Genomic DNA, 27,060 nt, shown 5'->3' on the forward strand with positions numbered 1-27,060 from the left:
GAAGCAACCTTGCATTGCTTGGTAACAGGATAATATTCCGCTTCCCTATCACTGACAGCCTCCCTCCGCAATCAGCTGCATAGCTGGACCTCTCAGAAAATGTTCACCAAACAGCTTAAGGAGCTTCACATTAAATCAGGCAAGTTGCCAGATCGGAGAGAGCCAACAGCTGTTTGGCAGGCGGAGGGAAGGGGGGCTGCCAAGGTTTTGAGACAGTGGACTCGCCTGCCTTATCACTCAGCTCCTTGTTTCAACTGACACATGCTCCTGTTTAATGTGCTCCATAAAGTGGGCCAGATGACCCCCCTGTCAGAACTGACCACCTCCCCAAGCCTCCTTCCTGTACCTACATCACTATTGTAATTGGTGGCAGATGGTTTCCAACGGGCTGGTGACATTCCTAATGAGGGAGGACAGCAAAACCAACAGCTTTGCTTGATACCGTCCTTCACATATAAACTCAGGACACCACCATTTGGTGGCAAGCCAAAACAGTGACAATGGAGACGGCACACACATTATGCCGATAGTTTCCGCCCAAATCAAGAACAGGTTTGTATTTTTACTCAGCAGCAGAAATAGGCACGGCCTTGGAGTCTTCTGCATGTACTTGAGTGAGGGAGGCTGATTTTCACAATTATCTTGAAATCCTTAGACTTCTTGCTTCTATATTACCAATCTCCCCCACCTCACATCCATTTTTCCACCTGTAGGTCATCCTTTCATGAAACACCTGAAAAATTACTGCTAGGAACACTGCTCTTAAAAACGAGATGGAGGACACCACTAGAATCTTGATTGGAGTGGAAATGTCGACCTGACATAAGCATATTTAATTGAGAGCGATTTCAGAAGCCTGTTGCCTTCGCTCTCCTCGGTTTAAGTACCATGTGAAGTGTCTTTTTATAAGCATTGCTGGCTTGTCTGCCTGCTTGAATTCTCTCTCTCAAGCGCATTATGTCCAGTCTGGATGCAGTGGAAAATCTATGCCAGGTACAAGTTTGAGAGGTGTGTGCTTTTGGCCCACTAAAATGGAGGTGAGCAAAGGAATCAAATGAATACTTCCTATACGGATAGTAATGGATAAATGATGGAATTGTTGAGGTTTTTGTTTGCATGTGTCATATAGTACTTTTTAAAACAGTTATGGTATTTAATTATTTTTGTTACTCTTCTCTACTGATGATCAAGTAAACAATAAAAGCATCTGCAATTCTGTTCTTTTCCACCTTTTACTCAGAAGGTGGATATTCAAATTTCTGATGTTTTTCTAGCATTATGTCATAATTAAAAAATAATAAATTTTATTTTCTAACAGCAGCTAAAATATGAATATTTCAAAAGCTTTTTTGAGCTTTTCTGTAACATTTTTGGCTATTGATCTCAAGATGATTTCTGAAATGCAAAATTTTTGGATCTTCGATACTGAAGTTAGTTATTTGGGCTTTTCACTTCAGAAACAATCTGGATTAGTGCATATAACACATTGTCACAATAGGATTTGCTTGGTTTATGGCTTAATTTATGTGTTACCTCAACTAATATGATTTAATCAGTAAATAGTAAATATGGCTTTTTTCTTCATGCAGCTTTGAGCAATGGTTTAATTCATAGTTTATTATGTGTTTATCCTGCAATAAAACTGTCCTTTAAATGCTATGTGGCTTAATTTTGTCTGTGTATGTACATTTGAATATTACTGTTTTTCAAAAATTACAGAAAATAGTGCATTAAGGAAAGCATACAGTGACTAAATATCCATCTATATATCTAAATCTTATCATTAAAGGATGTGGAATAGACAGTGATATTCCAATTCTAATTCATAATGCTAAGACCGACTTTGTCACATTGGTTGTGAAATAAGGCTTGTTAGTGATTTAGTTTGAATTCCAAAAAGGTGCTTCAGAGTACATAGAAAGTTCACACCTTTCACACTTTAAAGTACCTTTTCAGAACTGAATTCAAACTAATGCTGTGATCTATTGTGCACCTATTAGTTTCAGTCTAGTTCAGTGGTAGTCAACCTACTGCCCACTGGGCGTTCCAGCATTCATGGTGGGCGGTAGGCGTTTTGTCCGATACTAAAGCACTTTCCTTTTTTAAAATTTAATTGACTTCCCTACTTTATAAATCACCATTACTGTGGAACCGGTGGGCAGTTAGAAATTTTTACTACTAATAGAGATACGAAAGTGGGCAGTAGATATAAAAAGGTTGACTACCCCTGGTCTAGTTTAAGGAAGTAGATAATCTACAACAGTTTCTAGCTCTTTTGTAAAATGAAGCCTAGCTACTATGTATGACTTTGGTCCAGGTTAGTGGTGGTATTCAAATAACTTAACAACCGGTTCTTTGCCCTAATGATTTCTTCCAACAACCAGTTCAGCAAACTGCTCAGAAAATTAACAACTGGTTTTCCCGAAGTGGTGCGAACTGGCTGAATCCCACCACTGGTCCAGGTGTTGCAGAGGAAGAGTCCTGGCCTACTTCTCTTTTCCATTTCCACTAGGAAAGGTAGTAAGGTACTATATATTCTGAGACCTCTTAGGAGAAATGGCAAATGAAATTTATAGTTGTATTTACTGTTCATGGTTTCATTTGGTAAGAGATATTTTTGAAACATCTTTAGTAACTCATTTATCTTTCAGGCTATAATAAGCCTGTGCAAAGGAAATATCCTTTTTCTCAACACACACAGTGAGGATGAATTTAATATCTATTGGCAGTGATAAAACAAAAAGCACCACTCAGATCAAGCACAATACATGTGGTGTTTTAAAAGCAATGTGTATAAATGCACATTGGATTTTCCTAGGTATATCTAAATGCTGGCTTTGAGGTGGCCTCTGGGCAATTATGGCTTATAAAATGGTGGTAGAAGTAATGTTTCCTTCAGCAGCTGCTACTGCTGAATAACTTTTCTGCAGTTCTTATTTACAGACAAGGGCAATAAGAGCAAAGGATAAAATAGTTGTAAAATATTTGCAGCTTGTAAATGGAGTAAAGGTTTATATTCTCTGCTCCTGGGTCAATGAGGGAATTGATTGGTCAACAAAGAGAGAAAGGTTGCTGGAATAAGATCTATGGATTTCTTGGTCAAAGTGAAAGGGGGTTTAAAAAGAGGTTTAATTAGCTTGATTTATGAATATTAGAAAAACACCATTAAAAGTGTCTATAGGAGGGTTAAAGGAGCTAGGACAGGGGTCTCCAACCCCACCCCCCAGGGTCCATAGCCTGACACTAGTCTGTAACATGCCAGAACCCAGCTGCTCAAAAGATGCAAAGTGAAACCCCATCCATGGGATGCAGGCAGCACACGAAACCAGCCCCCATCTAGTCTGTGGAAAAACCTCTCCACAGAACCGGTTGGAGACCACTGAGCTAGGAGACCGTATACAGCTAATAATATCAGCAGAGACTGCTCTGTTGAGGCCACTGACTGATGAAAACAATTCGTTGATTTCCCTTATTATTCTGCCATATCACAGTTTTGCTGTGAAAAGCACCAGTAGGCTTTCACAAGATCCCTGATTAAATAAGTTACTATAAAATTCCTTTTTCTGAACTATCAGTGATTCTGATCCGTGTTCACACTTCCTTGTCTAAATGTTATTTGCGATTTTAAAAGTTTTAAAGTTCTTTAGCAGTAAAGCCTATCTTCTAGATAAGATATTCTAAATTCTGCAGTTTACCCAAGTATTACTAAGGCAGAAAAATGACAAGATGAGTTTCAAAACTGCTTCTTCTAATTGTGGAAATGGTGTAAAAGGTATTTTATTTTTATCCTGCTTTTATTATTATTTTTGTAACTTAAGATGGAAAACGTACCTAATATTCTGTTGTTGCCTGCCAGTGGCCAGTAGAGCTGGCAGCAGATTCAGACAGTGAGGAGGTTGGAGAGAAACATGGGCCAGTCCTGGAATGTGCGGAAGGCTCTAATAAGGGCTGTGTGTCGGAGGCAGAGAGGAGACCAGAGCTATATGCGTTATCAGATGCCTTCAGAGTCAGACATCAGTGAGGCAGATGAACAGCTGGAGCCTGTTCCTACTGTGTGCATGTGCAGCGTTGCCAGATGAAAATAGCTAAAGAACAGGGATCAACTTGGGAGTAAGGCCACAAGTGGATGATGAATGGCACCTCGGCCTGGCAGCCAGGTAAGGTCTGTGACTATAAATCCCCCTTAAAACTTTGCTGTATGTGAATGAGTAGAATTCACAGTAAATTAATAAAAGGGTTTTTTTGTCGGGTTCAAGAGTTTGCTTCATGCTCTTGGGAAGCCTAGGTCAGAACATACTCTTTCTTTTCCCCCACAACAGCAAACTGTGATTCTGTGCATGGCAAGCCTTTGGCCTTTCATGACCTCATGTAATATCATGGTAGCTATTAATAATTAGAACTAGAGCTTAATTACAACATATTGCTGTGTGGATTAAAGGTGAAATTCACAAGACTCTATCTATAGCATATCTGTTGTCTTTTTTGTGCCCTATGTAGTTTTCCTTCTGATTCTTTTGAAAACTCTGTTTCTTTGAAAGCAATGAAATTGGTTAAATCAGCAATGTTGATTAAAACTGGAGGAGTTGCTTTCTTTTACTTATTTTCATTATCACAGGAAAAGTTCACAAGACTTGAAGCAGGAAAACATTGAGGGAATATCATTTTGGACCAGACTCAACCTGAAGATTATCCAAACCCACAAGATTGGAATCTTCTTACTGGACCCAGAGAATCTTTTTAAATTTAGATTGGACACCAAGATTTCAAAAATATTTAACAGATTTGTATTTGCAATAGTGGAAAATATCTGTAGTTTGGGTATAGGATGTGGGTGAAGGTTTGTTCTCTGAGTTTGTGGGCTGGTTTTCGAAAGTTTAAACTCTTCTGAAGAAATTACGTAGCCTGGTAACAAAACACTTGGAAACCAACTCACAAGCTTAGAGAATGAACCTTCATTCTCAGATTTCTATTTCCCAATTTAATTAAGAGTCACGTAGGCCTATCGTAGAAACCACAGTATAGAACAGTGACACATTTATATAAACATTAAACCATACATGGTAAATAAGCTGATTATATTTTATGTAAACGATCTACAATACTCATACATGAGCATTTGTATTTGTGGGGCCAAATGGAGTTGAAAATCTTCCTTGCAATCTAAATTAAACCAGAGGGTTTTTTAAACAAGTGATAATGGAATTCATCCCTTCTAAATTCTTTTACTGGACTGGGAAATCTAGGTTATGGGAAGTCATGTATGTCTGCAGCGGCAGATGCTCTCCCCAGGAGTCTGCATTCAGGGAAGATTGGAACTGAAGTAACCTCTATTTTGAACCACCAAGGAGAGAGGGATTTGAAAACATCAAATAAATGATTCTAAAGTCACTTTGAAAAGTATTAATCTGGGTAGAAATTGTTTGCTAAGATTGTTATGGTGAATTCCTGAAAGTTGTTGCTGTTGAGAGCAGTAAGGATTGGTGTCCTTTATGCCTAATAGTGCTTACCTAGAGGTACAGGGATGGGTGTTAGGAATGTTGATGTAATTAGATCTTAATTTCGCCTAATAAAGCACTCCTTGGGATATTAATAATTGGATGCGGAATAGCTATGCCTGTTTTGCAAATTTGTACTGGAGCTTTTGAAATGGAAAACATCTTAGCAGATTTTGAGAACTCTAATTAAAAATACAGATCATTATCTGTATGATGGGCGGTTTTGGCTGATTGCATTATATCATTCATCCACTTTCCATCTGGGAAAACAAAGCTCTCTGCTACCATGAAGCCTATGTATTATTTGGAGGCATTTTCCTCCCTCAAGGAAACCATACAACTATACTTCTTTTTCATTTTGTAGAATGCTTTTAAAAAATATATGTCAAGTGTTGTGTCTTTTTTGAGTTCTAAAACATGTTGGCTAGTGTCAGTACTCAGTGACAACAAAGTAGTTTATTGTTTACCCTTCTCCCCTTAAGCTTTATTTGTAAGCAATTGTATGCTACACATCTTCAGGTTGCAAGTGGTTTATAAATCATAAAATTACAAAAACAAACCATCCTAATAAATATTACTAAAGCTATTAAGTTTTGTTATCTCCATTTGTCTTTCTGATTTTGCAAAATGTCATCGCAGTGGGGAAACATCTGACTTGGGATGAAGCTGTTCTAAAGTGAACAGACTACATATTCAGTCTTTTACTCAGATGCCTAGTTATCCCACACACTATTATGATTTCATTTTGACTTGTGGGGATATGGTTCAAATGCACAAGGCATTTCAGAGCAACTGAAGTTCATAGTGCAAATAACAATAGTCTTACGTATTAGAGGTGTGACTCTTATATAGCCCAAAGTGCATTATTCACAAAGCAGAACAAGGCTATTGAATAGTCCCTAACTATTTCAAACTGCAAGTCTTTGTTGCAGGTTCTAAACACAATAAAGATGATTGCGATATTTTAATCCATCACATTACATTACCACACATCACATTAACCAATAATATTTTTATTCAGTTTTGAATTATTGTGCTCTGTAATCACTGTAGTTTATGAACCAGTTTCTAGCTTAGCATGATTTGTTAAGCAGACCATTCTTACTTATTTACACTTACTTAAGAAATATGAGAATCAATTATGGCTTACTATGTTGTTTATTTTTAAAGTGACAGAAACATCTTATTTTTGCTACAATGAAATTACACTTTTATCTCCCTACAGAAGATACGCAAAGTAGGATATGCCAAAATATATTCTGTCTCCATCTGAGGAGTAAAGAGGAATTAACATCCTATTTAGAAATGGATGCTGTAGGAGACAAGGAGTTAAAACAACTTAAGCTACAACAAATCTTTGTTAATATATGTAATCTGAAGTCAAATCTGGGTTTAGGTGATATACTAAACCAAACCATAATATTGTATAACTTAATCCCAGTGTAGTGTCAGTGCAGCTGTTACTTAAATTATATCCAGTTGGTCAGTGTGCTGTTTGCAGATAGATCCATTTACGTTGAGAGACGCCTCATTTTTGATAGTGAGACAATGTCTGTGCAATCTGAAGCCATTTATGGGAGGAAGCTCTCTTGCATTTCATGAGTCTTACTTCTAAGTCAATATGCATCAGAATGTATTATTATTGAAATTGTCACTGGATGAATTTACAGACTAACATTCATATCTATTGCATTATGCCAAATAGAATCTTAAGAGAGAAAAATCTATCTACTAAAAACTTTTGAGAACACTGCAAAATTGAAAACTCTGCTCCTGACTTAAGGAGATTAATACTGAATAATTCTGTATACATTCACTAAGCATACTTGCCAATCTTTCCCTGTCTATATGAATAAACAGTCTTGTTCTATATTTGTTTGTATATTGCACAGATTAGTACCTCTTGCAGCCTAAGTTGTTCAGTGGCTATTTCATCTGCACTCAACTTTTTCTATTGAACAGCCGATCCAGTGCCTCTCATACTGTACCTCACTTTCTAGTGGCGACAGGCTCCTGAACATATTCTTGCTACAAATGTTTCTGTTCTTCTAGAACAACATTTGTAAAGGAATCAGTAGTACCTGTCAATCGCCTTTATCCTCATTTGCCTTTTGTAGATCTCTTCAATATCTGCACTTCCATATTCCTATTATAACTCTAAATTTTCCTGTGACTTACCTGATGTTTTAAAAGCATCTTTCCTTATTTTTCACTGTGTTGAAACATTCTTAAAGGATTTTTTGACCTTTCTTCCTTGATAGTTCGGCTGTCATATTTCCTTGCACATGAGTTTTTACCCTACCTGAAAGTCACTGTCATTTTTTTTTATATTTTATTTTTGCTGAACTTCATTTTTTCTTTTTCTAATTCTTATCATGTAGTTAATCTGAATTTGATCTCATCTGTCAAATGATGTTTGTCTGTGCAATTTTGTGAAAAAGTGCTAAAAATAAACAATTTTTCCTGCAAAACTAATCAACCATTGCAATTACCCAATCCAAATCTTCTGGTAATTCCAGGTTTTATCTTTCAAACTTTCACCTTTCTTCCCCATAATTCATTACTTACCCTTTCTGGGCTTTGGATTGAGAAACTTCAATGTAATTCATGTACATGTAACATGTAATACATATATAATTAATAGGACAATTTAAGTTATTCCATTATAAAATGGGACAGATGCTTAACAATATCCTGTTCTTAATATTACTGCTATTGCAGTTTTTGATGTGATTTTATGCCATAAATCATTTCTCAACTAACTCAACCTGCTCATACTATCCAAGTTCTCTTATTCCTAAACATCCAATTTAGAATGGTTTATTTTATTTTGACAATTTTAGGTTTTCCTTGGTTCATTGCACAGGGACCGCTGTGTAGTGTAGATAAATGCTTCTCATATTTCATTCCCCAGTTGTACTGGTCCTCATAAAATATGGGTATGCCCTTTCAACATGAACACTGAGTACATGTCCTTGTGGCTTCAGTTTGGTCACATCAACTTCCAGGTATAACTATGAAAGTTCAACATTCCCCCCTCCCCCAATAAACCTTAAAATATTCCAAGTTTACAGGGAAGGATGACTTGACTAGGAGCTCATAGTCTTGCCAGCATCATTCTCAATGAAGATACTAGGTCCTTCCAAAATTTTAGATTTTAACACATAGTCAGGTTCCATTGCAGAGGTTGGTTGAAGATAGTTCTCCTGTTTGGATAAATTTTATAGAATTAAGAAAAACAAACCAACTGCGCTTAACTACAGTTAGTCATCCTTCAGCACAATTCCACATTGCAACATACTAAAATAGCGGAGGGGGAGCAACAAATCTTTCGCCCGGAGAGGAAAACAAGAGTTCATGCCCGAGATGGGCGAATCTTTCCCGCCTCTCCCTGCAGGTATCCGTATATTTACTTGCGCGTGTGCCTTATAATCCCCGTGTCACACAGAGCCTCCGAGGACCGTCCCGCTGACCGCACCTCGGTTATGGTTGCCATGACGTCTCCCTGCTAACACCCCCTCGGTAGGCTTTGGCTCCGCTGCTGCCGCGTGCAGCTCGCTCGGACGCGCCCAAGCACGACTGCGCGAGACGGCCGTGGGCTTTGGCTAATTGTAGCAGCGGACGCGGTCACGTGCTGCAGCGCTCGGGGCCGCGCCTCTACCCCTCCTCCTCCTCCCCCCCCCCATTTGGCCCCAGCCAGGCTCGGGCGCGCGCGCTGAGGTCCGAATGTTGTGAATAAAATGCGCCGTTTGTTACACCCCGGCGGCGCAGGCAGCTCTTAAAGGACCAGAGACCCGGGGTCGCCGGCGCCTTCTTGGACCTCCCCGGCTCTGGGGGCAACTCTGAGGAGGCTGCAGCTCTCTGCAAGCGCGAAGGAAAACAAAGAAGCGACCGGAAACAGCCGTGGGGGGCGCGGGCACGGGGCTCGGAGCCGGCGCCCAGGAACCACGGCAGAAAGGACGGCTTATGTGGGGTGCAGCTGCACCCAGAGAAGGGGAGCCAGCAGGCAGGTAGGCAGATCGGGGTGAAGAGGGCTTTTCTTGTATGCATCCACAGCTGCGAGGTGGAGATGCACGGGGAGGGAGGGGCGCGCCGCTTGGACTGGGGAGCTTAAACGGTCCTCCGGATGATTAAAGCTCTTTTAAGCCATAATTAAAACCGCGTTTAAAAAAATGTAATCTGGGTGGTGTTCGGTTTCTGCTAAAGATAGTTATATGAGTGATGCTGCTGGGTCAAATGGGCGGGCACTGCAAACTGCGGCTTCCCAACAACAAAAATGCAGTTCGGGGCACTTCCTCCTCCTCCTCCTCCTCGATTGTCGTTTGCACCTGCATCCCCTTGGATCCCCTCGCCTGACCTTTGAGAGCAAAAAGCCGAGAGAAATCGCCAGAATACCGCCTTCTTCTCTTAGAGCAGAGTGGGATGGGAAAGGAAATTGCGGGCGACCCCCGGGTGAAGATGAACCGCCACTGCCAGACCGAAATCAGGTCCGGCGTTTTGCAGCAAACGCAGAGCAGCTGTGTCAATCAAAGTGCGGGATTTATTCCGTTTGTGATTGACGGGCAATGACATTTCGAGACTGGGGGGTTCTGAGTCGCTGGTTTGTGTTGTGAAACAATTTTCTGAAGGTGACTTGTGAATGCAAAGGACATGTGGAGGCAACAGGAACAGAGTGGAAGCTCTTGAGGTGGGGGTGGTCATGGTTGAAAATAGCTTGCCTCCTTTTTCCTCTTGTACAGAGCAGCTTTTTGAGCGTTTATGGCCATGGTGGTTTCCTGTCACAAGTTTCTCTAAACTGCTAGCGCTTTTCCTTTGCTGCTGCTTCTCTCTAGATGCCTATGACTTGAACTTCATGAAGTCCTGATAGTATGACATGGGGAGGGGGGAATTGTGGGAGGCGTATTCCAAATGATGGAGCCTGCATGTGGCAGATGCAACCTTATGGGTGTTTTATTTCAAGATGCCAGTTCTATGAGAGCCAACTCTTGAACAGAGCCAGTCTCCTTTTTGATTCTCCCAAAGTTTGCGAACCTCTCTTATTACCCGGAAATACTGGAAATATTTTGCAGCTTTTTCCATGAGAGCGAAACATTTTCCTTCCTTGGTTTCTCCAAATGGATACAGAACTGAATGGTTTGAATTGAAATGGAGGAGAGAACACAGGAAGTGTAAGCAAAATTATTGGTTATTAAGTTTGGTTTTAGAAATGGGAGCAAATAAAATGGGAAATTTCTACAAAAGGAGAAAAATCTTAATATTGCTTTGAAGAGTTGTTGGCGCTGGGGCTATTATTCTAAAATAATTAAAGGAGAATATGAGTAGAAATCAAAATTGCTATTTCATTTTCTGACATAGTAATTGGTCTACCAATAATTTCTGATTGATCTACCAGTCAGAAAATATAGCTCCTAAATGAATTCGTCTGTCTTGGATTTTGCATATCTTGTTATATCTTGGGACCCCTTTTTCTTCCTTCCTGTCTTGTTTCTCTGTTTAACTTGGAAAGTTAAATGTTGAAATTTGAAGCATGTGGTAGTGACATACTTCACAAGAAATGTGCAATATTAATGTGATAATACTGCAATTAAAAATGTGAAATACTGCAATATTAATGCAGTATCGGGTTTTCAACTCAATTGTGTACAATGTGAAGGATGTGTTTTGTTTTATTTTTTATTGTTTTCTTATATATGATGTACACTAAAGATGGCATTTAATTTCGTTGTATGAGGTGCAATGACAAAGTAAACTTAATGTGGAGAGATGGGGCTGGCACACTCTTGAGATTTCCCCAGTATCTGTACTACCATGATGATTTGGTACATTTTTCCTTTTAAAACTAGTGTTTTATAGGAAGCACAATATTATTTTCTGTGTCATGTCTGGTGAGGTCTGAATATTCATTATACCATGTTTCCCTGAAAATACGACAGGGTCTTATTTTCTTTTGTCCGACGAAATATGGCCTTGGGCTTATTATCAGGGAGGGCTTATTGTTTTGGGGTTGCTGGGTGGCTGCTCCCTAACAAGCGGGCTCCCAAAGAGCCGGGCACAGCCTCAGGGGCGAAACAGTCATGAGGTCACCACGCTCACGAACAGTCGCCTGGCAAATCCCTTCTTCAGCCAGGCAGAGCACCATTCACTGACCTAGGGGGTGTCCCTAAGGTGCCAAACCACGTGGGGTTCTGTCCACCCCCCAGCTCCTGCGGCTTGGCACATTCGGGATACCCCCTAGGTCAGTGCATGGAGCTCTGCCCAGCTGGAGAAGGGGGGTTGCGTGAGCGCCTGTTCCGCCCCAGCAAGCATGCCTCCCAGCCTCACCAAGCCCTTGCACAGCTCTCCCAGGGCACCACCACTGCCTGCCGCCACCTGCGGCCGCCACGCTCCAAGCATAGCTTCCAAACTCCAAAACTCGGCTGCCGAGTCTTCCATCATTGGCCGCTCTAGGAGTGCTCCCTATGGTGGCCTGGCTGCCGGACAGAGAGCCTTCCGGACAGAGAGTCTTCTAGCAGCCAGCCCACCATAGAGAGCACTCCTAGAGCGGCCAATGCTGGAATACTCGGCAGCCGAGTTTTGGAATTTGGAAGTTATGCTCAAAGTGTGGCGGCGGTGCCCTGGGAGAGCTGCGCAAGGGCTTGGTGAGGCTGGGAGGCATGCTTGCTGGGGTGGAACAGGCGCTCGCGTAACCCCCCTCTCCAGCCAGGCAGAGTTCCATGCACTGACCTAGGGGGTATCCTAAAATGAGCCAAGTCGTGGAAACTGGGGGGTGGGCAGAGTGCCATGTGGCTTGGCACCTTAGTGATACTCCCTAGCTCAGTGAATGGTGCTTTGCCCGGCTGGAGAAGGGATTTGCCGGGCGGCTGCTCATGAGCGTCGTCACCTCATGGCTGCTTCGCCCCTGAGGCTGTTCCCAGCTCTTTGGGAGCCCGCTCGCAACGGAGCAGCCACCTGGCAACTCCCCCCTCTGGCGAGGCAGAATTCCTCTCCCCAACCTATCCCAAAGGCAGCAAGCAACGTGAGCGCCTTTCCCCCTCTCGGCTCTTGCGGCTTGGCGCCTTCGGGATACCGCTAAGTCGGTGAGCGGTGCTCTGCCAGGCTGGAAGGGGGGTTGCCCAGGGGGTTTATTTTGGGGGGTGGGCTTAAATTTTTGCCCACGCGAAAAATGTGGCAAGGAGTTTCGGGACAGGTCATATTTTCCTGGAAACATGTTATATGTTAGCTGATTGCCACACTATACAGTTAGAGGTCACAGAACTCATGAGATTTAACATAATGGAACAGCTAAAAGGCTTGGATGATGTCTGAGAAGATACTTGGCTTAGGTGCAGGAAGATTTCCCCAATCTGTATTTGGATTTCAGTTCCCACAATTCCCAGATAGCTTTCCTTTGAGAATCAGGATCTCAGAGTATCTGGAGGGTCCCATGTTGAAGAAAGCTGTTCCACTATAATACCCTATTATGTTGTTCTGAAGATTTTTCCCAGTTGACATAGCAGTGCTGATCAGTGAAAATAATTGCTTTATTGTGTCAGTTAACTCCACTTGAAATGGAAAGCTTTTATAGCAATGGCTAACCAAGGAATGATTAGATGAATTGACACATTGTGAGTTGTCAGACAGTTTTTATTTGCCACTAGTAGATATGCAGCAGAGTTGATAGTTAAGATGAAAAGAGTACCTTCTCCTAACGTTTAGGTCTCCTGCTGAGTGTCCAATAATAACATTATTTGAGTCAGGGGCAGTGTGATTGCCATTCCACTCTAAGTGGGAAAGTACCTTGGGCCTGTTCAGATCTTTTCTTTTGCATTTATATGTGAACTTTAATGTAGAAAAAAGTAAAGTCTTACACTTTAGGCAGGGAAAACCAAATATATATATATAGATAGATAGATTGGGAGAAACCATGCTTAATAGCAGTAACTGTGAGAAGGATTTTGGAGTTTTAGTGGACAACCAATTAAATATGAGCCAACAGTGCGTAGCAGCAACCAAAAAAGCCAATGCAATCCTAAATTGCATTAACAAGATTCAATCAAGATCACGTAAGGTACTAATACTGCATCCAGTTTTGGTCACCACACTATAAAAAGAATGTTGAGATAGAGAAAGTGCAGAGAAGAGCAACAAAGATGATTAGGGGACTGGAGGCTAAAACATGAAGAACAGTTACAGGAACTGGGCATGGCCAGTCTAGTGAAGAGAAGGACCAAGGGAGACATAGCATTGTTCCAATACTTGAGGGGCTGTCACAGAGAAGAGAGAGTCAACCTATTTTCCAAAGCATGTGAAGGTCAGACAAGGAATAATGGGTGGAAAGTGATCAAGCAGAGATTCAACGTAGAAATAAGGAGAATTGTCTGACAGTGAGAACAGTCAACCAATGGAACAGTTTGCCTTCAGAGGTTGTGGGAGCTTCATCACAGAAGCTTCATCACATATATACATTTAAGGAATTTAAATTGAAACTGCTGGATTTTTCATTCAAAAAATGCCAAATTTTCTTTAACATAACCATCTGTTCTTGGAACAAATTGCTTTTAGCTTCATCATCTCTTCTTCAGGCCTAGAAAAGTGTCCTTGTTTTAAAAAATAATTAGGAGCAATAAAGGAAATTATGAGCTAGTTAGATTATAATCTCTATATGTATGCCTTCAAATCAGTGTTGACTCCAAGTGATTGTCTGGAGAAGACCTGTGGATTTTTTGGTAAGATTTTTCAAAGTAGTTTGTTCTTCCTCCTTCCTAGGGTTGAAAGGCTATGAGTGCTCATGGTCACCCAGCTGACTTTGTAAATAAGATGGCACTAGAACTCACAGTTTCCCAATGTCTAGGCTGTTGCCTTAACCGCTACGCCAGATTGGCTCTCCAGATTATTATCTCGTTTGTTGGATATGGTTGAAAATACTATAGAAAAATAGGTGAATACATAGCCTTGCAGAAAATTGTCTTGGCTTCTACCAAGATGTTTTCTTAAGAATATTCTATCATTTTTTTGGTGAGTATCATACCAGTTTTATAATACAGTAGATACTGCATACTTGGATGTTCAGAAATCCAATGTTGAACAAAAATTATCACCCAAACCCCTGAGGATAGGTGTTCGCATAGAGCGGCAACTAGTTACAAAAAAGGAAATAAGATTACAGATAATTCTCATACTGGCAAGATGTGCAAAGTGGATTTCATGTTTGGACCTGTTTTTTTAAACTTGTGTCTAAAATATCTCAAGAGGAGGATTAAATTATGAACTCATCATCTTTGCCTATGATACCAAAAAAAGGGAGGGATTGAGAAGAGTTCCTAAAGGCTGCTTCTAATTGTGTGAATGGGCTTCAAAATATCAAATGTGCTTCAGGATCAACAAATGCAAAGTGGTGCTTGCTGACATAAAAGATACAAGTTTCACCTATAAGGAACAGTTTGGGGTAACTATCAGTCCTCTATGCAGGTACTTTTTTAAAAAAAGGTCAAATTTTATGGGTGGAATCATTAATTTGAAAATAAAACTGCCAATATAGTAATGTTCTTGCACAAATCTTAAATGAGACTACAGGTGGAATATTGTGTATGGGTCTGATCATCACATATTATGAAAAGATGCAAAAAAGGCAAATAATTTATTAAGAAGACTGTCTCCTCTACAGGAAAATCTGTAGCAACCCTGTCTCAGTCTTTTGATCATAGTTGCAGAATTTGAGGTCATCCAATGAATGAATGCAGGATAATTCAGGAATCACAGAATTAAATTGGTTTCTTTTTACCCAGTGCATGGTTAAATTATGGAATTCATTACTAGCAGTTGTAATGTTTGAATTCTAATTTGAATGGTTTTTAAGGAAATGTTAGTATATTCTTAGGTTTTTAAAATGGATGCAGCTTATTAATATATACTTCATCCAGATGATGGAGTTAATAATGGGTATATTTTGCAGAATTTGTGGGACTTTCTTTGCTAATTTCATTGTATGGTCAAATGTGATCTATGAATTCTTTGTTGGATCTGGATATTCAAAGTTTAAATCTCTCAGCCACAGGCTTTCTTGGCCTATTTGCTGTCTTATATTTTTAATTTGTGTCTTGGTTGTCCTATGGGTTAAGTTGGAGTGCTCTCAACTTCTTAAAAGAAAGGAAGAGATAAAATTTGATTCACAACTAGATTTAATTAAAAATAGTAGAAGAGAATGAAAAACAGGAAGCAGAAAAGGCATAGAAATGAATAAGCAAGTCAATATTACTACAAGTTAGGTATTCAGGGAGAACTTTTAAATGGAGACCAGGTAATATGAAGAAAATCTTAGTCTATCACTGAATATGTAGGAATTTTTTCACCTCTTGCTCTTGTGTTTCAGCCTACCAGTGATGTCCCTGTAGCATAACTCTTGTAGAGGTTGTTCTGGTTTAACACTTAAAAACCCTTTTTATTACAGAGCTTGTGTTCAATAGCTGTTTCACCACTTTTTGCAGATCCCAAAGAACCAGTGAGGAACTGTGTTTGGCGTGTGAGATCCAGCATCACCTTTTGCCTTGTGAACATCCCCAATGCGACCATGGGAACTGGCAGTGAATAGGTGGCCTCCTGTCCCATTTGACCAGCAACAATTCCCAGGGGAGAGCTGTGGCAGCCCAGCACACCTCAGGAGAAGGTACAGTGCTTCCTCTTTTAACTAATGTTGATAATCAGTGCAAACCAGCATTCTTCCTTTGGGCTTGAGGGGATTCAGAGGCTTGATTGTGCTGCATGACTACAGATGACACCTCTAGTTTTTAAAGAATTCATATGTGGCTTAAAATAGCAGCACTCAATTCCATATTAAAATAAATGTAAATTTTGCCTCAATTCTTGACCACTTCGTGTCCATATTAGCTTGATTGGAAGTGATTTTTCACTTCCTCTTCTGAGATATGTTTGGATTATCCAGTCTAGTCAGTGGCTCTTATATTTCTTCTCAATCCCACATGTCGTATTGGACAGGTCCACATCTTCCTCTCTCTAGTTGTTTCGAAATAATCTCGGTTCAACTAGGAACTCTCACTTGCTGTGACTGCCTTCTATAACAAAGCCAATATAGTCAAGAAAACTTGTTCAGTTTCTTGGTGAAAAACTTTATAGATCTTCAACAAGAAATCTTTTATAAACTTATGGACAGGTTTATTACAGTCACATTACTATTGATGTGGGACAGATATCAGAAATGGTTGGAAATAAATTTTTACTCCATGGTTTAACATTCATAGTAAGTTTCTGTTTGATGACCATATCTACTTCTAGATTAGAGGTATTAAACTCAATTTCATTGAGCGCTGCATCATCATTGTGGTTACTCTCGAAGTGGCAGGGATGGGCGTGGCTGGGTGGTAACAATTAACTGGGTACTGTGGCCAACTCAACGTCAGTGGCTGCCTGTGGAGGGCCGGGCAGGCCTGGGGAAAATCTAGGTGCCTTCGGTGGAGGAGGGCGGAATCAGGGCTGGTGCCAGGCCTGATCCACTGTAGGAGCAAAGACAGAGGTGGGATCACGGCAGGGCAATGCAGCTGGACACTGCTATGCCACAGCCCCTGCATGCTCGGTCCTCATTGACCAATCTCATCTTCCAGCTCCACCACACATATGGGATGAGCCTTCCACCCACTGCCCTACCAATGATGGCCCCAGTGAACGGGAAGGATGGGAATCCCTGTCCCCAAAAGGTAGTCGGGATTCTGCAACCCACACAGCACAAGTGAATCTGAGCTTCGAGATTGCCAGGCCGACCCTCCAAAGAATAGATGAAGGCAGAGACACAATAGAGGAGGCCTGTGATCCGATCTGCCGGATGTGCCGGGCAGCTACGTGGCCACTGGCTCCATTTGAGCTGTAATGGCCGCAGGCAAACAAGACAGACAGTGGGATGGAGTAGGTGGGTAGGCAGCTGCCTGGTGGGCCAGATAATGTGCTCTCCCCCTGTACCACTTCCTTTGCCTGCTGCTTTGAAGGGCTGGCCCAGGAGTCACAGCGCCCTGTCCCCAGTGTGCTGTGCAAACTGAGGAGCCCCGAACCTTGTGCTTCTCATCTCTGCTCTAATACTCTATAGACTACATTTCTTTCACACAAATATGTTTCTGGCCTTGCTACTAGAAATGTGTTGACTGATACTGATTAGTCTCTTTGCTGGCTGGCATCATCTTTCAGCAAGTTGGCAGCATACAGTTGTTGTACACTGGATTATGAATGTGTGTTGGTTTAGCTCAGAGATGGTATTCAGCAGGTTCTGACCAGTTCTGGAGAACCAATAGTGGAAATTTTGAGTAGTTCAGAGAACCAGTAAATACCACCTCTGACTGGCCCCGCCTCCATCTATACTCTGCCTCCCGAGTCCCAGCTGATTGGGAAGAAATGGGGATTTTACAGTAACCTTCCCCTGAAGTGGGGAGAGAATGAAGATTTTACAGTTTCCTTCCCCTGCCACGCCCACCAAGCCACGCACGCCACACCCACTAAGCCACGCCTACTGAACAGGTAGTAACATTTTTTGAATCCTACCACTGGTTTAGCAACATTAAACTCCCAACAATTTTTTTAAAAAAATGGAGATTGTTTCTGTAGCAGTCTCTAGGCCAGCAGTATGCTCGACAAGAGTTTATCTTCCAACAACACACAGGAAAAGATTTAACACTTTTTAGACTATGCAGTTAAAGTTCCATCATAAAAACATTTTAGACTAATGGAATAAAATGTTTTCAAGAAAAAGAGAAGAATAATTCTAGGTTGTGCTGCTGTTTGCTTTTGAGCCTAGTGTGTCTGAAATATAAAGCTTTCATAGGCATTGTCTGTACATAAAAGGAAACTGAATAAGTGACTATCTAACCAGTCTATAAGAAATAAAGATAAAAAGTACTGCTTTCAGGACAGGCAACAAAACATCCTGGAGATGGATTGTTGTTAGTTTAGTGAAAATGCAGGATAGACAATTTATAAATAGAGAAAAAACTGGATGACTTGATTACTAAAAAAACCTGGTGTAGTGGTTTATGCATGACAATCTGGGAAGAGTATTTTTCAAGAGAGATTTTCCCATTACAATTAAAATCAACTTGAATTGTTTATTATTCTATGTTGTTGCTATCTAAAACTTGCTATCTAAAACACCCGGCTATTATTAGTCTCCACTGGATTAAAATCTCTACTGCTCTATTACTTAGTGTGCGTGTGAGTGAGTGGGTACAGAAAAGAAGAAAGAGATATATAAAAGGAAATAGATAAATGAAAGGAATTTAAAAACATCAAAATATCTAAAGAGAAGAGAGATAACAAAAAAAAACCCCATGGTTTTGATTTCTGACTTCTCCTTTTTTCTGCATTTGCTAATTGGTGATACAATAATTGTAAATACTCAGGTGCCCTAAAAGCCATTTAGACTGTAAGTAATTGTATGTATGTGCCTGATGTGTTGTATGTGTGGGTTATTGTTAATTGTAAGGCAAAACAAGCATTTCAGGAGCAGAGCTAGGGGAGTCCATTGTTAAGGAGATAGAATGTTGAGGTAATGAGGTCCTTGACTAGAATGGAATTTTCAGTATCTCCATATTGCAATTTCCTTCGTAGGACTGCTCATAGGCTATACTGTGAGTGGAGAAAGGAGGTGTCTGATCTTTGATTTAGATCAGGTATGTCCAAGGTCCAGAACTGGAGCTAGTAAAAGAGCCCCATGAGATTGTATAAAAAAAATAAAAAAGTAAGTTTGTTATTTATATACATTATATTATGTATTTTATACATAGCCCAAGAAAATTCCTCTTCATTCAATGTGGCCTAGGCAAACCAACACGTTGCACACCCATGGTTTCAATCGGGGTGGGGAACTATGGCTTTTTTATGAGTTGTGAACTTCAATTTCCAGAATTCCTGAGCCAGCCAGGAATTTTGGGAGTTGAAGTCCACAACTCATAAAAGCACCATACTGTAGCTCCCCATTTCTGCCTTAGTTGAAACTGCACAGAGCTTTGTCTGGGGGCAGGGAAGATCAGTTTGGACTTGAAAAGATTAGGCAAAGAGAGGAGCTGGGTTTGACCATGGTCCCTTCAAAAAAGTAGAGGGACAAAGGGTTCATCCTCATTTTGAGACCTTCTTGGTCTCGGAATTCTTAATTTTAAATACAGTTGATTTGTACTTGGACTGTGAAGTTCTGTAAAACAATTGTAACAGAACAAAATTAATGCCCTTGGCATTATCATGTACTTTGTCCATTCTCCAAAGGGTATTGTTTTCCTTCAATATTCTTTTTCTCCAAATCTATTTTATTTTTTAAAAAACAATGTAGCTTCCATGTGCTATTGTTCTGAGGGTTCCAGTATTAAAACTTGTATTCACAAGAATCTCTTCTTTACATTTTTCTTCCATTTATATCTTCCACTTGAATGGGGAAGGAGTTTATGAATGTGACTTTCATGGCCATCCAACATTTCTTTCCTTTGATGACAGGGATCATTTTTTCCTTACAGTATTTAAATGTGTACCAGGGTGATTAACAACTATAGTTTTAAAAGAAAAGTTTTTACTAGCATTCCTGCAAAGGCTGGACCTTTGGCAGGGTCCAGCAATCTTGATGGAATTGGACCTGATTAATACTTGGATGGAAGACCATCAAAAAAGATATACTATAGAATAGAATAAGATATTTTTGAAAAGGTCCAAGGTCCAGAAGAGAGGAGTGGTAAATCACTTTTAAGGTTTTTTGCCAAAATATTTTTTAAAAACCTCTTTAGGCATATATCTAGGTAGTCACTGGGGACTGCTCTTCTTTACATAAAGTGGATGTGACTTCTCAATTCTTCTGTTTACACCATTATGTATTAGTATGTGGCACTGCAATGTTATCTATGATAAAATCAATTACTTAATTGGAAAGAGTATGAAATACCAATCCAGACATTTTAATGGAGAATTTTTAAAAAGCATCTTTAGAAAAAACAAAAGAAAGACAACATGGTTATTTAACTGCACCTTAAAACAGTTATTGAATTTGACAATATTCCTTTTTCCACATAAATTATTAAGGCATTTTAATTAGAAGCAGCTGAGTAACAAGTTGTTTGTGCAATAAATGTCTGAAGAAGCTACTTTTTCCAAATATGAAAGAATGAGAAAGGGCGTTGGTTCTTACCTGAGATGCCTCTTCTCATAGGGTGGAGGCAGCATCCAGGCTGGATTAACCTTCATCCACTCATCGCGAGGACTGAGTCTGGTAAAGTTGTTAAGCCCCACCCCTGTTGCTAGGCCACGAAGAAAAACTCCAGACCCAGTGCATCATCTGTCTCAGTCATTATGTACATATAATCTGGCCAGCAACGTGAATATTCCTGCTGAGGTTTCTAATGTAGAGGTCAGTCACATAAGTCAATCACATGAACAGCATAATCAATTAAGGACAAAAACGGCCCCTTTTTGAACCAGTTCCGTGCAGGGGGGGGCTGGATGCTGCCTCCACCCTATGAGAAGAGGCGTCTCGGGTAAGAACCAACGCCCTTTCTCCATAGTGGTGAAGGCAGCATCCAGGCTGGGACATACCAAAGCTGTACCTGTCCCAGGGAGGGTCTAAGACTGGTTCGGTGAAGTCTCAGCCCTAACCACTGACTGTAGCACCCTGCGGCCAAAGGCCGCATCTGCAGATGCAAAGGAGTCCAGTTTGTAGTTCTTGATAAAGGCCGACGGAGTGGCCCAAGTTGCAGCCCTGCAAATTTCCTGCAAGGAGGCCTGAGCAACCCAGGCCGCTGAGGTGGCCGCACTCAGTGTAGAATGCGCGGTAATCCTACCCGGCACCTGTGAAGGTTGGGACTGGTATGCCAATGAAATGCAGGCCCTCAACCACCTGCCTATGGTAGGAGAGGTAACTTTATTGCCTAAGGAAGCTTGCTGGAAGGACACAAAGAGAGTCTCAGATTTTCGAAATTCAGACATGCGTTTCAAATAAATCTTGAGAGCCCTCCTTATGTCCAAACTGTGCCACTTGTGTTCCAACGGGTGAACCAGATGGGGACAGAAATTTGGCAAAATGAGCTCCTGAGCTCGATGGAAACAGGAACACACCTTGGGAACAAAGGAAGGGTCCAGTCGTAAGACCACAGGGTCTTGATGGAAAATGCATAAGTCCTCCCTGGCTGAAAGTGCCTACAATTCTGAAATCCTCCGAGCAGAGGTAATGGCCACCAGGAAAGAGACTTTTAAGGTCAGGAACCTGAGAGGAACATCCCTCAGAAGTTCAAATGGAGCTCTAGTCAAAGCTTCAAGGACCTTAGGTAAATCCAAGGAAGGATATCTGTGCACTGCAGGAGGCTTGAGATTGGACGCTCCCTTAAGGAAACGGTGCACCGTAGGCAGTTGAGACAAGGAAGGAGAACCCCTACATGTCAAAACACATGAGACAGCCGCCACCTGTCTCCGGACGGTGTTGAGGGCTAACCCTTTATCCAAGCCATCCTGCAGAAACTCAAGGACGTGAGGAATTGTGGCCTTAGTAGGTTCTAATGTCTTACCGGAACACCAGGAGCAGAAAGATCTCTAAGGGGCATGGTATATTCTGTCGGTGGATGGTCGCCTAGTGGCCTGAATCATCTTTATGACCCTGGAGGAGAAATTGTCCCCCCTTAGGATGCTCCGCTCAAGCGCAAAGTGGTCAACTGAAACCATTGAGGGTCCAGGTGTTCCAGTGACCCCTGGCTGAGGGAGATCCTGTTCCAAGGGATCCTCTAGAGTGTCCACCGAGTGTTTGCAAGTCGGCAAACCAAGTCCTGCGTGGCCAGTGGGGGTGACCAACACGACCTCGGCCTTCTCCGCAATGATCTTCTGGATTACTCTGGAAAGAAGAAGCATTGGGGGAAAGGCGTATAGAAGGCCAGGTAGCCAGCTGCATCCCAAGGTGTCCAACCCCGCCAACCATTGTGCTGGGAACCGAGGGAATAACCCTGGGAGCTGGGTGTTGTTGGGGGGGGGCAATAGATTGATCACCGGCATGCCGAATCTGTCCAAAATGTCCTGGAAAATCGAGGGGTGTAGGTGTCATTCAACATTGTCCAGAACCTCGCGGCTGAGCCAACCTGCCTGCATATTCGCCACCCCCAAAATATGCTCCACGGTGAGAGAGAGCAAGTTCCTCTTGGACCAAAGTCCCAACTTCATGGCTTTGTTCATGAGGGAGTGTGATTTGGTACCCCCCTGGCGGTTTATATGCGTCTTGGCAGACACATTGTCCATTAACACAAGCACATGTTTGCCTGGCACCGATGGAAGGAAGTGGCGGAGAGTCAGGTGAACCACCCTCAACTCCAGCCAGTTGATATTGTGGGTGCGGTCCACCTGGTCCCATTGGCCTTGTGCTACCTGGGCCTGAAGGTGCCGCCCCCCCCCCCCCAGCCGAAAAGGCTGGCATCTGTCGTGACAGTCAAAGAGTCCTGGTCCTTGAAAAATTGGCCCTTGGTGATGGCCTGAGATGTCCACCACCTGAGGGAATGGGAGACCTCCGCTGGGATGCGCACCTTGGCCAAGGAACAGCTTAAGAGTCTCCTCCTCTGAAAAGGCAAGAGGAACCATTGGAGGTCTCTTGAATGCAAATGTGCCCACGGAACAATCCCAATGGCCGACACCATGGTCCCCAGCAATTTAGAGAGGGAAGCCAAGGAACACCTGCGTGCCCTGGACGCCTGAACTGCCAAGGCCCTGAGAGAGTCCTGTCGATTGCGGGACAAGAAAACCCTGCATTCGGCTCTGTCTATCAATATCTGATGGAACCCAAAATGGTATGCAAAGAATGCATCTTGAAACGTTTATAACAAATGAACTTGTTTAATTTTTTAAGATCAAGGATGGCTCTTCAGCCCCCCGAAGTCTTAGGAATGACAAAGAGGATTGAATAAAACCCCAGCCCGCATTCATCCGCCGGTACAGGTTGTATTGCCCGTATGTCGAGGAGATGTTGGACCACCTCCTGAATGAGACGTCTGCGAGCTGGGTTGGATGAGACCGGGTAGGTCCTGAAGAGCCTAGGTGGGTTGGAGATGAACTCAAGGGCAAGCCCTTCTCTAATAGTTGAACTAACCCAAACATCGGAGGTGGTTGTGTCCCACACATCAGCAAAGAGGGCTAACCTACCCCCGATGGGAATAACTGGCCCCCCAGGGGCTAGGTTTGGCGGTAATAACATCCCCCTCCTGCCTGAAAGGGATGCCTGGAGGACTTTCCTCGCTGATAGCGGTCAGGGCTCTCTGCCTGGAAGAGTAACCTCCCTGCTGCCTATATCCCTGGTTCCCATAGTCCGCCCCACAAAAGGAAGAACCATAGTCCTGGTTCCGAAAGGACGAACCAAAGTCTTGCCCTCAAAAGGAAGAACGCCTGGGATAAGGAGCCTGACAATTGAAGCCCTTCTTAGGTGCAGTAGGGAAGACCTTCCTCTTCTCCTTATTCTCCACCAGATAGGGATCCAAGGCATCCCCAAAGAGAGAATTGCCTTTGAATGGAGCAGAAGCCAATCGCCACTTGTGGCGCACATCAGCCTGCCACTGCTGAAGCCACAGGAGCCTGCAGGACGCCACCAAGGAAGCCATGGCCCTAGATGCAAATCTGGCAGATGACAGGGTGGCATCTAAGCCCTGTCTGGGCGCGTAGGCTGGAGCGACTGTAATTGCTCCAAACGGCTTTCCTCACCTCAAGCTAGGGCTGGAGCGTCGGAGCGTGTTCTCAGCAGGGAGCCTAGGGAACAATTAACACTTCCAATGGGATAAAAGGGCAGTTAGAAACTTGAAGCCGAAGGTAAAGCAAGCTGCGTCGATTTTGAGGTGAGGAAAGCCGTTTGGAGCAGTTACAGTCGCTCCAGCCCTAGCTCCAGCCTACACGCCCTGACAGAGCTTAGAGGCTCAGACCCCTTCCCAAATCACTGTCCCTGTGAGGGACTTCTGATAATGGGGTGACTGTCTCGCCCAATTCTTGACAACTTACTCACAAACCCGTTAAAATAACAATCCAATGATTTTAAGACCGGAGAAAGACGATGAAGCAGCCGTCCTAGTCGAGGAACTGAGTCGAAAAGCTGGATTGCCTAGCAACAGGGGCGAGGCTTAACAAGTTTACCAGACTCAGTCCTCACGATGAGTGGATGAAGGTTAACCCAGCCTGGATGCTGCCTCCACCACTATGTAGAAAAATGTTGTTTTCAGATGTAACCATATGTATCACGAACATGATTTCAATAGCACCTTGGATCTAGTTTAGTTTCCAAGCGTTTTGATATATTGTACACCCAAGAAGTTCAACCTGATCTGAATCATGATTAGTTTCTTATAAATGCCTGACTTTCCATTCCAAGCGGCACTTCAATCATAAAACATAAATAATGTTTCGTTTTAACGGGTCTGAGCATATCAAAAAAATGACTTGCATACGGCCACATCTTGGAGTAGGAAATACCAGTCATAACACATTGAACATAGTTTTATGAAGTTGATTCCACCCATTGTCTGCAGCCATGACAGATATACCCAAAGTCCCTTCCTTGCTCTGAAGGGATAGCTAAAGGAATGGCAACATAAAGTTGCTGTTTATGTGAACTATTGGGTTGTGTTCACGGATGCTGCACGAAAGACAGTCAGCTGAAATTATGATTATTTCTCCATGAGCAAAAGACAATCCCCACCCACACATACCATCAATCTTCTATCTTCTTTCATCTGAATTTCTTCATATCTCCTGCCATAGTTCTTCATATTTCCCAACACTCTATGAACTAAGTCTAGTGGACAATGCTACCCTTAATGGGAGGTCCAGAACAATAATGGTCTAGTCTTAGCAAGTAAGACCGTGGAAAATGTACAGTTCCATCAACCTCCCTTCACTTTCTTCAAAATAAGTTGAATACCAAGATGCTTTCCTGATTTATTGTATGTTTACCTCATTGTAAATTCTACATTTCTCCATGAACAATTGTAGTGCTGGTTGTAATTCTCACTTGAGGATGTTTTTTCATATAATGCCAAGCCTCAGTAATGTCTCAGCAGACATGAACAGGCATAGAGGTGTTGGAGGAATTTTTCTACAGAAAATCTTATCTAATGTCAAAAATAGAGGGGAAACTACCATGAAAGCCACAGCATCCTGCTGAGGCAAGATACAACAGAAAGGAAGGATTAACTATCTTGAAGATAAAACTGCTCACCCTGTGCAGGGCCTGGTTGTTTGTAAGATCACATTTGTTGCTGAGAATATTGTCCTTGGAAAGTAGGAACCATGTTCCTTTAAAACATTTATCACAATGAAAAGGCAACAATTGTGTACTATGTAGATTTACTCATATGCCATGTTTTATGGCTTTATTATGCCTTTGAAGTATTATATAAAATATATATGTTCTCTGGGTGTAGTGGCTAGATAAATGCTAAATTGCATTAGCAATAAAAAAATGCTATCCTATCTAAAGGAGTGGTGTAAAAGGGAAGGCTTTGGTTTTATTAGTCATGCTGTCTGCAGCTGGTCCATGAAAAATTGTACAAAAGTGATGGTTTGCATCCATCAAAGAAAGGGACCAAGTTACTTGGCATTAAATTCACATATTTTTTTGGATAAACATTTAAACTGAACAGCGGGGACAGAGAATTAATTGATATAGAACATTTTTGTCGCCAGCAATCTAAAATTAATAAGGTTATCAGTGCATGTAACATAGATGTTTGTGCAGGTAAAGTTATCAACCTTGCTGTCAAGCAAATCCAAGCATTTAATAGTGAGTGCCATATCATGTGCACTAATCAAACAGGTGGCAAGAAAGTAGGGGCAGTCAGGCACAACACAGATTATGTAGACAGTAAACATAGGGTCAATGAAATTGGAGTCAAATGTCTATACATCAGTGCACAGAATATGAGGAATAAACAGGGTGAATAAGAAATTCAAGTAAATGAGGGCAGATATGATATTGTTGCCATTATGGAAACTTGGTAGGATGAAATACAGCTAGAGGGATTTAAATTATTTAAAAGAAATAGACCAAATAAAAGAGGAGGTGAAGTTGCATTATATATAAGAAATAACTATATCCCTATATAGAAATAGAGCACAACAATGATGAAAATTATCTCGAATGCCTTTGGATCAATATTAAAGGGGGAGAAAATGACTTTGCCATAAGTCTATACTATAGGCCACCCAACCAAACAGAGGAAATAGATGAACATTTTGCTAGTCAGCTGGCTATGTAGGAAGCACACCACAATAATAATGGGGGATTTTAACTACTCTGACATCACCTGGGAGACAAACTCTGCACTAAGTGGAAGATCCAACAGGTTCCTAACAAACCTAGCAGACAACTTTGTTTTCCAAAACGTAGAGAAGGGAACAAGGGGATCAGCCATATTGGACTTAATTCTCACTAACAGAGATGAAATTATAGAAGGTGTTGAAGCTACAGGAACCTTGGGGGCAAGTGATCATGCAATATTGGATTTCAACATTATGCAAGCACAAGTAGTAGAACAAAGTCAAAGTAGAGTCTTGGACTTTAAGAGAGCTAATTTTAATAAACTTAGAGAGAGCTTGGGAAGGATTC

General features: G+C 41.8%; 1 protein-coding gene and 1 long non-coding RNA gene across 4 annotated transcripts in view; one reads left to right on the forward strand and one right to left on the reverse strand.

The window, feature by feature from the left end:
* Positions 1–6,634: 6,634 nt before the first annotated feature.
* On the reverse strand, positions 6,635–9,112 carry LOC148048032 (uncharacterized). The gene is made up of 2 exons (XR_015695940.1): positions 8,909–9,112; positions 6,635–8,701 (listed from the first exon to the last, which is right to left on the reverse strand). It is a non-coding gene; the product is annotated as an uncharacterized LOC148048032 (long non-coding RNA).
* Positions 9,113–9,184: 72 nt separating this feature from the next.
* The window catches only part of RNF44 (ring finger protein 44), an 81,253-nt gene continuing 63,377 nt past the window's right edge, over positions 9,185–27,060 (forward strand). For all 3 annotated transcript variants that reach the window (XM_087709361.1, XM_087709357.1, XM_087709362.1), the window contains exons 1-2: positions 9,185–9,505; positions 15,959–16,137. The gene's annotated coding sequence lies outside the window, so the exon portion shown is untranslated. The remainder of the gene's footprint in view (positions 9,506–15,958; positions 16,138–27,060) is intronic.

The sequence above is a fragment of the Thamnophis sirtalis genome, unplaced genomic scaffold (assembly GCF_051295495.1).
Source record: "Thamnophis sirtalis isolate CommonGarterSnake01/CBP01778 unplaced genomic scaffold, rThaSir2_p1.2 scaffold_3, whole genome shotgun sequence".
Taxonomy (NCBI): domain Eukaryota; kingdom Metazoa; phylum Chordata; class Lepidosauria; order Squamata; family Natricidae; genus Thamnophis; species Thamnophis sirtalis.